This window comes from Syngnathoides biaculeatus, chromosome 18 (genome assembly GCF_019802595.1).
Source record: "Syngnathoides biaculeatus isolate LvHL_M chromosome 18, ASM1980259v1, whole genome shotgun sequence".
Classification (NCBI taxonomy): Eukaryota; Metazoa; Chordata; class Actinopteri; order Syngnathiformes; family Syngnathidae; genus Syngnathoides; species Syngnathoides biaculeatus.
Genome location: NC_084657.1, coordinates 12289237 through 12305838, shown reverse-complemented (window position 1 = coordinate 12305838; position 16602 = coordinate 12289237). Strand labels below are relative to the sequence as shown.

Genomic DNA, 16602 nt, shown 5'->3' with positions numbered 1-16602 from the left:
ATCATTGAACTGAATTAAAACTTCAGCCAAGAGAAAATCAAATACCTTTTTTAAAAAAATAAAAATGATAACTGTTTTGGCAGTAAATACAAAAGCCCTTTTCAGAAAACTTGCTAGAGGGACCTTGGATCATCCTCGTCATTGTGGCTAGTAAATAAAATGTGCTTTTCTTTTAAATAATTTTTTTTCCCCCTATAATCTCAATTATGCCATTGCCGAACAACTACTGTAATGACAACGACCTTTTTAGCACAGCACTGTATTTACCACAGCCAATCGCCACACAACGAAGCCGACCTTCTCGATGAACCGGGCCGGGCCTCGTGACTCTGAAAACGGTCATTAAACGGATCAACATTTCTCCCGACGTGACCGAGCGACGGGGAATCGTACGTTAACGCAAATGAGATTCTACTCCCTTTCATTAATATACAAGGTAAGATTTGAAACTCGATCGACTGCGACATTTGGGACGAAGTGGCTGAGGAAGCTGCGAATATATCAGTCGTTTATGGGTGGTCTTTTTCATTAATATACCATCCATCCGTCATCCAAGCCACTTGTCCTCACAAGGGTGACGGGAAAGGCGGAGCCTATCCCAGCTTGCTTCCGGCGAAAGGCGGACTGCACCCTGAACTGGTCGCCAGTCAGTCGCGGGGCAGATATCGACACCATCGCTGAGCGGGAATCGATCCCACCCTGCCCGCTTCAAAGGTAGGTATGTGTACCACTACACCATTACCACATTAATATATCATGCAAAAGTATATCTTTTTTTAAACCGTTGCACTGCATCAAAGCAAAAACCCTACTGGTACTGAATTTGGACCCCATATGGCACAAGGTCGCTGAGGAACCAAATGTCAAATCTGACGAGTCATGTACATATTCCTTTTCATTAATATACCAGCCATCCATTTTCTTTTGCACTTATCCTCACAAGGGTTGCGGGGCAAACAGTCCCACTCCCAATTACACCTCGGGGCAATTTAGAGTGTCCAATTAATCTTGCATGTTTTTTGGGATGTGGGAAGAAAGCGAATCCACGTAGGCACGGGGAGAACATGAAAACTCCACACAGGCGGGGCCGGGATCGAACCCAGGACCTCCGAACTGTGAGGCCAACGCTTTCTAGGTGAGCCCTGTGCTGCCTCATTAATATACCATGTGACATTTTGACCTCATCTTCCACAGATTTTCAACGTCAACATCTGGGATCAAATCAATCACTTATGTGTTATATTCCTTAATATTTTACAGTACATTGATATTCTACGTTTTCTACTAATGGACTGAAGAATTCTACCAATCTTGCACAAGGTGAGAAAAAAATATATATTTTTTTCTTCTCAGATTTATCTTGGAGAGAATCTTGTTGTGTTTAGCCAACAATGAGCTGTTAACGTGTTAGCGGGAATTGCGAAGAAGCCGTCGTATCCGCTGTTGTGTCGTAAAATGGCGCCACTGTAAGGCGGGTGACGGCCGCGAAATGGATTTGCAGCCCCCGAAAACCGTCCAAAAGTGCGAAGCGGCGAAAGCTTACGTCGAAAGCTCGAGAAATGACGTCCTCATAAGGGAGGTCGTTGGGAAGCGTACCCCAAAGGAAATTCGGTCATCTGAGGAAATCTCTATTTAGGATTTGGTGGTCGGGAATGTCCTTTCAAGGAGAAATGTCTTGAATTTTAGCCGCGAGGAAACACTTCCGAATTTCCAAAACGGAAAGGAATGTTTACTTTTTTAAAATCAATTGCAATACATTCAATCAATTCATGACTCACTAAGTCGGTATTATTCAGACTTTTAATGGCAAACCTTTGCCGTCGCCACAGATCAGAGGCGTTGAACTAATTTTTTGTCGCGGGCCATATTTACACGGAAATTTATGAACTCGTTTTGGAATTGGAAATCAAAGGGGGAGGGGTTTTTTTGGTAACACAAAAATGCTTGCTATATCTCAATATTATCATTTATTATGTGGCCATTTGCACATATTTTTAACAAAAATCATAGAAGTTGATGCACGTGATTTGCCTCCGCGGGCCACGTAAAATTATGCGCCGGCCCGGATCTGGCCCCCGGGGCTTGAGTTTGAAACTTGTTCAGAACATAATCACTGCTCTACCCTCGCCCGTGGTACACCACAAGATTCAGTTTTAGGCCCGATTTTATTTTCTATTTATATGGAGCGCCATCCTGACCGAATAATTCAGCGCCACAAAATCCTGTTTCGCTGCTACGCACACACTTTTTTTTTTCAAGCTGTCATATAAATAGAGTCATTATTAATTATAAATATCTTGACATATATTACCAGCGGGACGTGACGGCTGTTTAAAAAAAAAAAAAAAAGAAACATTCTGTTGTCACGCCGGTTGTCAGCAATAACGATACAGACGGCGACGTCTTCCTTAAGCACAGACAATTTCACACACGAGAGATTTACATGCCGACAATTTATCGCAGGTCTCTGAGGTGTAAAGGAATACAAAAAAATAAAATAAAAAAATGGCTGTCAGCCTCAGAGGGGCCAAAGCGTGTGTGGGAATTTAAAAAAAAAAAAAAAAAAGCCTTTAGCCAGAAATAGATATTCCGTCTCCTGTGTGTACCCCGATTCGGTGAAACAGGCGAGGTAATTCCTCCGCCCCAAATTTAGCTCGGCGGAAAAGTCGCTTGATATGCAAATGGCCCGATGAATGTTTCATGGCGTCTCGGCGAGGTAGCGAGTGCACGCGAAGAAAAGCCCAACACAGCATCAAATATACATCATAACTTTATTTTATTTTACCCTACGCGTCGTCTGCGACTTAATGAGGAAGCGCGCATCTTCTCATAGGCCTAACGAGCGCGACCTCCGCACTGAGGTCATCGGCGGCGTCTCGTTGTGCCGTGCAGACAAGACGGTAGTAGTCCGGCGTGAATAATTCAGCGCTTCAACTGAGAAATGAAGCAGTTTTGTACCGCACGAATCATAGAAAAAGGTAACCGTACACAATCGGGTTGTCACGTTTTGCAAAATGTTAGATTTTATAGACATATTACGTAGCATACCATTATCTAGCGCAGGGGTGTCGAACTAATTTTTTTTTCGCGGCCAAATTGCAGTTACGATTTCCCTCAGAGGGCCGTTACGACTGTGAAACCGTAGAAAACCAGAGTCGCCTCATCGTATTTACACGTGAAATTTAGGAACTAATTTTGGAATCAGAAATCATGTGTTTTTCATGTTTGGTAACACAAAAAAATGCTGATAATAGCTCAACATGATCATTTATGATGTGTGGCAATTTGAAATGTTAGGTGTCAGGAACCTCCGGTACGGGGACGGATCCAAATGCGGGACTCCGAGGCAGAGGGATAATGTTCAATGTGGTTTATTCCGGAAACTGGGTCATACGCGGCGTCGCGGTCCGACAAGGCAGAGGCGCAGAAATGCTGGGCTAGACGGGATCCAAAAGACATACAGCAAGGGTTCGATGACTCTGAGGCAAACTAACTCAACAGGACAGGATCAAACAAAAGGGAAGAGAATCGCTGTGACTCGGGTTGCTCTAACTTATGCGTACAAGCGGGGGCAGTGAATGCAACTCACTAACGCAAGGCAACGAACTGGCAAATGCCAGTGGCAAAAACTCCAACTTAAATTGATTACTAATTATCGTCCGAATGTGGAACAGCTGTGACCACCGCCCGGAGCAGTGGCCTGGCCACGCCCCTCTTGGCAGTGACCAAGCCTTGCTCATGAAAGTTGGGACATATTTTCACAAGAATCACAGATTTTGACGCCGACGATTTGCCTTTTTGGGCCGCATAAAATCATGTAGCGGTCTGGATCTGGCCCTTGGGCTTGGAGTTTGACACCTGTGACCTAGCGTGTCGATTGGTAGCTTAATATTATGTACCATAACGTTCTATAATGTAATGGAGTTTAAGATTCAAGGTTATGTACCGTGATCTTATGTTGTGTCACATTATGTGGAACAACATGATTTAATTATAATAATAATATATTAATTATAATTTATGTAGCATATCATTTAGGGTTATGGTTTCAAAATGGGATTTTAATACAGGGTTGGGGTTTCAAATTGAGGCTTAAAGCCCGGGTTAGGGTTTCAACTGATGGCTTTTAAGGCGGAGTCAGGGTGTCAAATTTGGCTTTCGGGGCAGGTTTTGGGTTTCAAATGTCATGTCATTATCCAAGCCGCTTATCCTCACAAGGGTCGGGGGAAAGCCGGAGCTTGTCCCAGGTACCTCCGGGCGAAAGGTGGACTACGCCCTGAACTGGCGGCCAGTCTGTGCCCAGCAATTAAGCGACCGCACTTGTAGCCCAACTACTCCAAGTACTTTCGAGATACTTTCGCATTCCGTCTGCGCTTTTTGAAATAAATGAGATTTTTATTTTGAAATCAAACTTGTCACTATCGATCGGGTTGAAGCAGGCTAACCGGAATGTTCCTCCCCCCCCCCCCCCCACCCCCCCAGCTCCGCCGCGGCGAGCATCCCCCCGCCTCGCGTTCTGCTCGTTTTTGGACGAAACGCCATCCATCATACTTAGAAAAACATATTAGCTCATGTTTTTTGCGCTCACAAATGAATTATTCAACAGGCTGCCGGTTACGTGGACCGGACGCCGGCGAAGACGACGGCTTCTTCTTCGCTCACAATCACTCAAAAGGCCTCGCTGTAATCTAATTGCGGCTTTTCGGAAAATTCCATCTGGCGGCGCCGAGCGCAAAAAAACAACTGTACTTGTCCGCCGTGATTGTTTTGGACGTACGGCGATGCGGAGGGCCTCCGAGTCTGCAGTGACAAAAAGTCCAAATTCAAGCTTCAACTTGATTTTTGTGTCTTTTGAAGTAAGATGGGTACAATATTGTAACTCGTGTATGATATGGCTACACATATATGTAAAAAAATGTGCCCTGCGATTGGCCGGCGACCAGTTCAGGGTGTACCCCGCCTACTGCCCGTCGACAGTTGGGATAAGCTCCAGGACTCCCCGGGACCCTTGTGAGGATAAGTGGCCATGAAAACTGATGGATGGATGGATGTTTTTGAGATGTGGGATGTAAACTGGAGTGCCTGGAGAACAACCCACGCAGGGACGGGGAGAACATGCAAACTCCACATAGGCGGATCTGGAACTGAACCCGGAACCTCTGAACTGTGAGGCCAACGCTTTCCAGGTGCTCCACCGTGCCACCTTCCCAAAAACATGCAACATTAATTGGACACTCTAAATTGCCCCTAGGTGTGATTGTGATTGTCTGCCTCTAAGTGCCGTGTGATTGGCTGGCAACCAAGTTCAGGGTGTACCCCGCCTCCTGCCCATTGACAGCTTGGATAGGCTCCAGCACTCCCCGGGACCCTTGTGAGGATAAGTGGCCGAGAAAATTGATGGATGGATGGATGCTTTTGAGATATGGGAGGTAAACCGGAGTGGCCGGAGGAAACCCATACAGGCACGGGGAGAACATCCAAACTCCTCTCACTCTTTCTGTGCGGGGCTGGACCCAAATGCAGGACTCTAAGACGAGGACATGATGTCAGGCGTAGTTTTATTCAAGCTGCGGTGGCGCAGAAACACTGTGACGAGGATAGCTCAACACTACACTATTTTCAGTGGTGGGGATTCCTACTGTCAGTGAATGCAACTCACAAACTCAGGGCACAAAGCACGACGAACTTGAGGAAATGTGTTACCTTTTCAACTGCATTAGCCAGCTCTGTTTTTTTATATGAATCATCTTTTTTCTCACATGTAGATCATTAAGTTCAAGTACTCAAAAAAAAAAAAAGGTACATCGTGGGAGGTCAGCTGCTTAAAAAGTAGATCTTGGGGTCAAAAAAAAAAAGTTGGGGCAACCCTGCACTCGCTAGCACATAATAAAAGTAGCAGAAGCTGTAAAAATGAAATGTAATAACAAAGGGCGTGGAGTCATATCGCAGCCGAGGATTAAGGTGTAAGGTGCGCGGGAGCGAAACAAAAGAAGTAAACAGCGCACGGGGAGCTTCCCGCGAGGCCCATTTGCAGTCCTCTCAGTCTCCCGCCGCTCCGTCGGATGTTAAATCAGCAGCGCTGTGAAATGTCATTAAAAACGGCCGCGCTGGGCTCGACCACAAACGGATTTCCGGAGAAGGTCCTATTCTCTCTCTTTCTCCCCGTGCCGGTCGCTTTCACCCTTTGGGGATTTAGTTTATCCACTTGGTACCGAATACACACACACACACACGCACATGTGACCAAAAAATAAAAAGAAAAAATACAGAGAGGAGCTCACAGGGTAAATAGTTACCGAGGCAGCAATAAAATAAATTTGGGATCTGCTCAGGGCTTTCGCAGCCTCGCTGCAGCGGGCCAGATAGCGAAGCAGCTTGAGATGAACCCGAGGAAGGAAAAAAACGGAAGATGGATTGTTTACTGAAGAAATGTTTCTTTTTCTTTACCTTTTTTGTTTTGGTTTTGGTTTGGGTTTTGAAATACCATTCCAGAAGGCTTCCGGCGACGTTATGCGGCAGGACATTATGTGGCGTAACATAATTTGTCGTCACATAGCGCGACATAATTCAAAAGTTATGTCGTGTAACATTATGTCGCGTGAGCGTTGGTTGCGTAACGCTGTAATTAACGTTGTGTAGGATAACATCAGGTAATGTAATACAACATAATGGAGCATACCGTTATGTATCCATCCATTCATCCATCCATCCATTTTCTTTCCTGCTTATCCTCACAAGGGTCGGGGGGAGTGCTGGAGCCTATCTCAGCTGTCAACAGGCAGTAGGCGGGGTACACCCTGAACTGGTTGCCACCCAAACGCAGGCCCCACATAGATAAACCCCATACACGCTCACAATAACACCTAGGGGCAATTTAGAGTGTCCAATTATCCATCCATTTTCTTAGCCCCTTATGCTCACAAGGGTCGCAAGGAGTGTTGGAGCCTATCCCAGCTGTCAACGGGCAGTAGGCGGGGTACATCCTGAACTGGTTGCCGGCCAATCGCAGGCCCCATATAGACAAACAACAAACACGCTCACAATCACACCTAGGGGCAATTTAGAGTGTCCGATAATTTTGCATTTTGTATGTGGGAGGAAACCGGAATGCCCGGAGGAAACCCACGCAGGTACCGGGAGAACATGCAAACTCCACACAGGGTGGGGCTGGGATCGAACCCAGGTCCTCAGAACTGTTAGGCCAGCGCTTTACCAGCTGTATGTTATGTAGCATCATGTAAATATTTGACGTGTAGTTACGGAACTTCATTCATTGAAATACCTCAAACCTCTTTCTGTGCGGGGCTGGACCCAAATGCAGGACTCCAAGACGAGGACATGATGTCAGGCGTAGTTTTATTCAAGCTGCGGTGGCACAGAAAAACCGTGACGAGGATAGCTCAACACTACACTATTTTCGGTGGTGGAGATTCCTACTATCAGTGAATGCAACTCACAAACTCAGGGCAGAATGCACAACGAACTGGCCAATGCCAGTGACCAAAACTAATTACAGTCCCAATGTGAAAGATCCGTGAGCGGTGACAGGTGTCACCCCCAAGCGCGGTGGCCACCCCCCTCTTGTACGTGGTCCTGCCCTGCTCATGACACTTTCTTAGGATTCAGCAATGATGTCTCGTTATTGATTCCCATCGGGAATGTTCAAAATGTTGCTTCCAATGTAAGTTTTATGACGACGATCGTTTCATATCAACTGAATTCGGATTACCTCCAAGCGGGTCAATTTTGAATGTCAATTATTCGGAAAGTTTAAAAAAAAAGGGGGGGGGGGTCGGTATCCGATGGTGACGGGTCGACAGACAGCAGACGTAAACGATTTTGACAACGTCACAAACAATCACTCCCCTCCCGCACTGCTTCTGACCGTGACACGCTTCCGCCGTTGCTGCCTGCAGCTCTGATAATCCAATCTCCCCTTTGACTCATTTTCCAAATACAATTTGCATGAAATAAATATGGAGCTCCGCTATCAACGCCGGTACCGCCGACGCGTTTACCAACGGTTCGGTGAAGTGCTCTTCGTGGAAAATCCCAGGATATCATAGCGACCACTGGCTAGTGAGCAGAATTCCATTTTTTCACAGAGGTCTTGCAATCCATCCGTCCATTTTGTGAGACGCTTATCCCCATGAGGGGTGTGTTACGACTGAAACCATTAAATCCTTTAATCGCCTCATCATATTTACACTTGAAATTAGCTTTGGAATCGGAAATCAAGGGTAATGCGTTTTTTTTTTCCCACTATTGTTAATGTTTGGTCAGCCAAAAATGCTTGGAGCCAAAAATATCTCCATCTTGTAATTGATGATATGACAAGTTGAAATTTTTGTACAGATTTCCACAAGAATCATGGCAGTTTGCACACATGATTCGCCTTCGCGGGCCAGATAAACTCATGTAGCGGGCCAGATCTGGCCCCCCTGGGTCTTGATTTTGACACCTGTGCTCTAAGAGAACTAAACATTACACCGCATAGCACAGCATAAAAAGTCAAAGCCGTCTAATATCATATCATTTGAAATCCAAGTTGCCAAAAATATTTGATCGTTATGCATGGCGTGTAGTTTTCCCTCATGCAGTGTAATGATGTAAAGCAAACTCGAGGCCCGGGGGCCAGATCTGGCCCGCCACATGATTTTATGTGGCTCGGTTTGTCAATTTCCATGATTGTAGTAAAAATCCGTACCAAAACTTCAAATTGTCATATATCATAAATGGTCTAGTTGAGACATTACAAGCATTTTTGTGTTGCCAAACGTGAATAGTTGAAAAACACATTACCCTTGATTTCTGATTCCAAAACTAGTAAATATGATGACTAAATATTTTTGTTTCACAGTCACAACGCCCCTCTGAGGGAAACCGGAATAACAATGTGGCATGCGAGAAAAATGAGTTTGACACCTCTGTTGTTATGTTATTATAATACGACAGAGTGGAAGTAGTGAAATGGAATGTGGGACAAGATAAGTAACGCAGCTAAAAGTTACATATTGTGAGATAACATCACATAAACGCCGTCTGGTGCCCCACTGCCAGACATTGAAAAAATTAGTTGTTAAAAAATATATGTACGGTAATACGTGATGAACCGTAACACAGTGTAAGATTATTAAACATTACATAGTGAAACGTAACTTTAAAAAAAATGTAACAAAAGTGTTCTGCCATACGTTTGAAATAGATGCTGTCAAAAATTTGATGTAGCGTAACATTACGTAGCATCACGTTATAAATAGCGTAGCACGATATAGCATGACAACATGTAGCAAGCGTCACGTGCCTCCGTCAAGTTTTTGTGTGACGAATCTTTTGACATGCGAATGCTAACCGTGTCACGGGTAGCGGACACTCTCGCCCGCCGTCGCCCTGTGATGAGCTAGCTTGCATGTGAGCGCGCGCGTCATCTAATGATGAGCTAATGCATGTGTGCGCGTGTGTGACAAACAAGTCCTGAAAGATAATCGCCCCTGCCCCTCGATGCCCTCAGATAGCGACAAAGACAAAGAGACGGAGTAAATGGAATCAGATTACGGAATTAGACACGAAGCAGGTGAGAAGGAATGGTGCTACCTTTCATTCGCCGCTATTAGCGGAAAAAAAAAATTCTTTGGGAGACCCGTTCAGACGGTCCTTTCGGGTTTCAAACGCGGCGCTCGCAGGTCGCGCGCCAGGCGTCAAAGGCGAGGCGCGAGGAGGTCTTACGGGGATGCCGGGTGCTGATGTCGGGAAACGAGGGAGGAGAAACGACAGCCGGGGTCAAGAGAGCGGATGACTGACAGCCCAGGTGTCCTCTGGGGCTGAATATGCTAAAGGCTAAAATGTGGCGCTTTTCGCCGCCGTGGCAGGCAGTATTGAGCCTTTGACCCTCTACGGACACCGTATTTCCCGAGCAAGGCTCGTCGTGTGTAATGAGCTGCATTCATTTGCTTGTCAAGTTGCTGATTACAACTTTGACATTTCGATTTTCGTGCCTTGGGGAGCCGCCGCTAAAGTCCGCACATCTGAAATTCTGTTGCTTTTGTCGTGCCGCTTATGCACTCAAGTTCGGCCTACTGCTACCGTACTGTAGTTTTTATCGTATTTGGAAAATTCGCACCCAGGTTGACCACCACCACGTCCAGATCCACCACCTTGAACCCTGACCTTTACCTATATGAAACTCTAATTTATTCAAAGTCCTGTCCTACTAGTAGTTCTAGTAGTGCATTTTTTTTTTTTAGATCTTGGACCCAAAGTTCTTACTTTGAAATGTCATCTTGCCCCCCAAAATCTGACATCCAGTCTGACAGATCTCCAGGTACACCATCAGGGCACCCCTCCGGGCCCACTCTACTTTCCGAAAAGTGAGTCGCACAGATGGACGATGTCCGCCCGGAGGCGGAGTATTGTATCATCACCTTCGTGGTCAAGCCGGCCCACTCAACGCGGCGCTAGCGTTACATCTTCCCCAAGCGATAGGCCGGTTCCGGGCTCGGCTCGGGAGGATGACCTTGCGGCGGAACGGTGAAAATCGATCAGACCCCGGAAAAAGAAAGTGGACAGAAGGCAATTCCTGACTCCTCTAACCTCCAGATGTTGGTTCCTAGAGGTTACAGCTGCAGATTTACGAGCCCCCGCGCCAGCCTTGGCGCATATTTCACACGGATGAATGCGCTAACGAGGACTGGCGTTTTTACGATCCTCCTCTTCTCGCCGCAGTTTATTTGGCGAGACGGCGACGGAGCGGAAAGTGATGTTGATATTTAAAGGTGAGGCGAAAAGATTTGGTGCATTTGAGAAAATTGGGAAATTGGACGCATCGTATTTGGACCTCGTAATGAGAAGGGAAAAAAACAAAAACAAAAAAAGCGGAACCCCACAAATTATTTTTGGTAGCTTTGACTTGTTTTTACATTTCCCCACAAACAAACGGAAAATAATAAGTAAGGAACTAAGTAATTGCAAAACTCTTCTAGTCATTGGCCAGTCTAAAAAAAAAAAGTGACAAATTGTATTTGATCATTGCTGAAAACATACTAGTCATTGGTGACCCCAAAACGAGTACCGTTATTCCTGGCCTACAGCGTGCACCTGGTTATAAGCCTCGGTACACAGTTTAATGCTAGCACTGTGCTAGCGTTAGGGCGGAGCTAGCATTAGCACGAGGATAGCGTTAGCACAGCACTAGTGTTAAACTCTTTCCGTGAACCGACGCTTATAACCAGTGCGCTAACATTAGCACCCCGCTAACGCTGGCGCTGCATCACCGCATAAACCGCGGGGTTGAAAGCGTGTGAAAAAAATTACTCACGGAAATTACGGTAGTGATTAATTAGATATGACCAATGCAGGAAACATTCTTGTCATTGGCAACTCTGATAAAGTTATGATGAATTGCTTATGAACCTTGCTGAAAATATTATAGTCACGGGCCATCCTAAAAAGGCCAGTACAGGAAAAAAAATATGAAATAGGAGTGATTAATTGTATATGACCGTGGAAGACATTCTAGACATTGGTCACTCCAAAAAAAGTCATAATAAATTGTGTGACCGCTTCAGTCATTGGCTACTCTGAATAGTGTTTACTCACATCTGGCCACTGTAGAAAACATGATAGTCATTGGCCTCTGTGAAAAATGTAGTACTTAAATGTATGTGTGGACAATATTTAAGTTTTTGGTCACTCTAAAAAATTAATTGTTGAAGACCATTGTGATAAACATTATCCAGTCGTGGGCCACTCTAAAAAGTGTTTGAATTTTACCATCCAATGCAAAAACCCCAAAAAATAATTAATCCAGTCACTGACTATTCTAATAATGCAGTGATTAATTCTATGTGATCACGACAAAAAAGGTCTTCAAGTCACGTTCCTTTGCAGTTTTCCTCGTCAAATTCCAGATGTCCTAGTTTTCGCGAAGGCGATGCGTTTTACAGGGATTTTCATTGGTTGGGTACAGAAGGGTGAACCAGTCAAAAGTGGCCGCGGACTTCCTCACGGGCTAATGGGACATTCATTACTCTCCATTGTCCAAAACAGACAAGAAAGGCCTTGGGATAGTGTTTCCATCCCATTAAACGATGTGAAAAATGATAACGGCGGGTGGTAGACTTTAGAAGGGCGTGCCGTGTACGACGCCGTGTTGGCTCATTGATCACCAATGACAAACTGTTATCCCGGAGTGGCCGGATCAATCGCTCATTTAGCCTTTCCGAGCGGACACATTGACTGATGAAGACCCCTCGCTCACCCGCAGAGAATAAAGACAGCGTTCACGTGATGGAGGATTTCAACCTCCAGTGCGCCAAAACCCGCCGGCCCTTTACATCACGCGGGATGCCTTTTGCGATGGTTCTATTTTCCACGCTACTGGAGTAAATATTGCAATTCGTCTTGATATCCGTCACGTTACGCATTGGGCGTCTTTTTATAGCCGTCGTTTATTGCACGGGGGGCCTCGCGAGCTGCACTTTGCGGTCTGAATACATTGTCACGGCTGTCTAATAGCGACGTAGAATCATTCCCGCAAACGCTAGGCGACATTACACAACGACAACAACAACAAAAAACTGATCTGATTCTTGATTTGTGTCGCTGCGCTATCATTTGACCACTAGATGATAATAAAATACCTACTTGGACCTTTAGGAGTATTGCATGTGTCGCTCATAATTGTTCCTCAAAGGATAAATAAATACATATTCACTGTTATTTAGAGGAATTAAATGCTGTAAATGAGTAAATTAAAATACATTTAGTATCTGGCCAATACAGAAAATATTCTAGCCATTGCCCACTACAAAAAATAGTGGCGAGTTCTGTCATTGGCCACTCTGAAATGCAGTCACTCAATTTTAAAAATGGACGGGTGTAATCGGTCATGCCCGCGGATATAAAGTTACTGTTGTGGTCCACCGGTCATGCCCGCAGATATATGTGATGAGGGATGGAATCTCAGGACCTTAAAATAACTTCCTGGGATTGTCATACCCGAGTATGTAGTTGTTACCCAATACCACAATCGTAAAACAGACATTTTCAAAGAGGTCAATAGACATTCAATTTCAAAACCAAATATTCATATCATCAAATCATTTTATTTCATCGTGATGTATTGTTTTAATCCCGCGTAATTTACGGCGCTATCTGTTGTCAATCCATTGATGAAAGCTAGCAGGAGATGATCTATATCTTCCTAAAGCATGGAGAGGGGAAAGGTTTTCGACTTGAAGATAATGAGGTACTACGTTGGAAAATTACATATATATGATATATGGACAGACTAGTCTGACATTAGAATTTAGATCAAGTCAAAGTAAATCACTATTTCATATTTATTATAGTTAGATACTGAAAGATTACCTGTGTTATATCCCAGAAATGCTTTCAATGTAATATAGGGGTACCGAGATTTTTTCCCCCCAAGATCTACTTTTCAAGCAGCTCGCCTCTAGCGATCGACCGGCGTGGCGGGGGTGGCCGGATGAACGCGTGCGTCGCCGCGACTGCTGTAAATGCAAGGCCGGCTTGCTAGACCGCACCTTTATGTGCGTGCGCACCACATATTGGCCACACCCGAATCAAGATTATAGTCTAACGTCGTCGCCGTCACAAAACTGCCTCGCGATCGACTCATTGAGCACCCCTGGTGTAACGGAATTTCCTTTGACGTGGCTCATGATGTTGATGACTTTCGACGTAAATGCGCTCGCAGTACGTGAAGCACCTCGGAACATGCGCTTTTGGCATCACTTCACGGTTAACTTCCATTTCCTGTTTCCGGGTGAATACTGATTGTTTAGGAGCAGGCTTGTTTTGTTAACAACGTTTATGAAATAAACACGTAAATTAATGCCAAGACTACACAAAATAAGCGACATCCTTCAATATCTATTTTTTCTACCCGTAACAAATTTTGCGCGTGTGATTTGTCGTGCTCGACTGTGCAGATTTGCGAGCGCGATGGCGCGCGGGCGTGAACGCACTCGTCAAATGCTTATGACTGAAAATGCGCTTACATTTATTCGACCAATCCAGTAAAATCTTGTCAGCGGCCTTGCCAGAAAATTAATGGGATTAATTCTATGTGGACAACTGATGAAAATGTTCTAGTCTTTGGCCAGTCTAAAAAGCGTTTAAATATATCTGACCAACACAGAATTTATTGTCATGATTAGTCATTCTAAAAATGTAGCGATGAATTGCAACTGAACAAATGATGAATCATTTCCACGGTCATTAGCCACTGGAAAAATTTCTGACGGTGCAGAAAGTGTTGTAGTCATTGGCCCCTCTAAAAGAGTATTGATGAATTGTATCTGATCATTGCTGAAATCAGATTTCTCTCTTTTGTTTTTTTAAAGATTTATCATCCACAAATGACTAACGGGCTATTTCATTGCAAGCGACTTTCTCACTTTCATCATTTAACCTCCAGAAGAATCTCATTTGGCATTCCGCCGCACTTCTTTTGACTGTTGCTCGCGGCGCCGCCGTTCGCCGTTGGTGCGTTTCGAGGGCCACGCCGCTCTCCTGCAGACGGCGGGATGGGAAAAACTAACATAAAATTTAAAAAAAAAAAAAAAAAAAGCCGTGCGGTAGGAAAAGCATATTCAAAACATCCTACAGAAATATGATTAAATCCGGAGGCAGGAAGACCGGAGAAGTTGTGTCACTGATTTTGCCGCATCATATTGTCCTACTTTTGAGAATATTTATCCCCTAAGGCGCTTTGACAGCTCTTATTTCTTTGCTCTTTCACGTAAACGTCAGGCCAAGATTTGAGCACCTTACGATGAACTCTTTTTCAGCTCTTGAGAGAAATGCCAAAGAAGAAGAGAAAATGATTTTATAACTTTCCAAAAAAAAAAAAAAGACATTTCTGGTGACCTTCAAGATTGATAAGTCGGAGCACAGTGGCACGACTGATTAGAGCTCAGGTGTCAAAATCAAGGCCGGGGGACCAGCTCCGACCCGCCGCGTGATTTTATGTGGCCCGCGAAGGCAAAATATGAGTATGAACTTTCCATGATTTTTTGTTCAAATTTGTACCATTGTGATATCATAAATGATAATGTTGACATATTGCAACCATTATTGTGCACCCTAGCATAAGCAATACTTTAAAAACACATTAACCTTGATTTCTCATTCCAAAACTAGTTTATAAATTTCATGTGCAAATATGATGAGGTGAAAGATTTTCATGGTTTCACAGTCATAACGGTAAGTAGTCATAACTAAAATGTGGCCTGTGACAAAAATGAGTTTGACACCCCTGGGTTAGAGCATTGGGCTCGCAGTTCCGAGGTACCGGGTCCAATCCCGGCCGCGCCTGTGTGGAGTTTGCATGTTCTCCCCGCGCCTGTGCGGGTTTTCTCCCAAAACATGCATTCGTCGGAGACTCGAAATTGCCCCTAGGTGCGATTGCGACCGTATGTGCCCTGCGATTGGCCGGCAACCGGTTCAGGGTGTACCCCGCCTCCTGCTTGATGGCAGCCGAGATTTGCTTTCGCACTCCTGCGACACTCGTGAGGATAAGCGGCTCAGAAAATGGATGGATGCATGGATGGAAGTTGGAGCACTATGTGTTTTTAATATCTGGGTGTAAACTGGGTCAAGTGGCACATACGCACACAAAAACACACCATCGCCATCTAGTGTTGATGGTTAAATCTTCATTTGACGGTGTTGTGGACTCGAGGGCTGTTTTTTCTCTTTTTCTCCCTCTCTCTGAGTTCAGGACCGGTTTGATGACAATGACGCTTGACAATTTGACTTAAATGACTGCTGTAAAAAAAAAAAAAAAAAAATGCATAAATACATCCTCTAAAAGCCCTTTTTAGTCTTTGTGTTACAGAGCCATCGAGATGAAAACTCCATTAGAGCCTCATTAAGGCAATAATCCAATTTTTCTACTATGCTACTTTTTTTTTCAAACGCTGTCCTCTCCCTGAACCTTCTCCATCATCTGCGCGCGAGTTTGCACACAAATACATTGACAGACAAACGATAATAAGTCATTAAGTGTTCTATTTGAAGCGATTTTTTTTTTGCATGTAGTGACCAGGAAATCTATTTGACTTTACGATCGCTTCGAGTTGTTTTTTTTTTTTTTCAAATTCAAAACTGACAAAAAACAGCCTTGCCCTCACTTTTTTTTAAATAAATTGTACTCTACCGCCCCCTGTATGACCAAAGATGGAATCACACCAAGCGGAGCAACAGAAAGCACGCGCCTTGCGATGCCATTTTACACAATGAGTATCTTTAAACAAAAAAAAAAAAAACACAGTAGATGAATGCAAGATGTTATTTAAAAATAAAGTGAGGGGATCAAAACAATAAAAGTAGTTCAAACCAGCGTGGCTAGCCGTAGCTGAGTTTACCTCGCGTTAACAGGTTGTCTAATTTCATTCCTCATGACCCGTTCAGGTTAATTAAGAGCTTGACAGAGCATTTGTGAGGTTCTGATCCGCCTCAAAATAGATCTATATTCGTCAAACGTGAAATTAAACATCCGTCGAGCTGAAAACAACGACACCTTTACTGGAAAACATCCGCGTAATGTACTGGGAGGTGAGAGTCCAAGACCGA

General features: G+C 44.5%; 1 long non-coding RNA gene across 1 annotated transcript; it reads left to right on the top strand.

Annotated features, from left to right (window-relative positions):
- The first annotated feature begins 282 nt into the window (after positions 1–282).
- On the top strand, positions 283–14562 carry LOC133492282 (uncharacterized). Its single transcript, XR_009792601.1, has 4 exons — positions 283–714; positions 1035–1135; positions 1261–1320; positions 10306–14562. It is a non-coding gene; the product is annotated as an uncharacterized LOC133492282 (long non-coding RNA).
- Positions 14563–16602: the final 2040 nt, after the last annotated feature.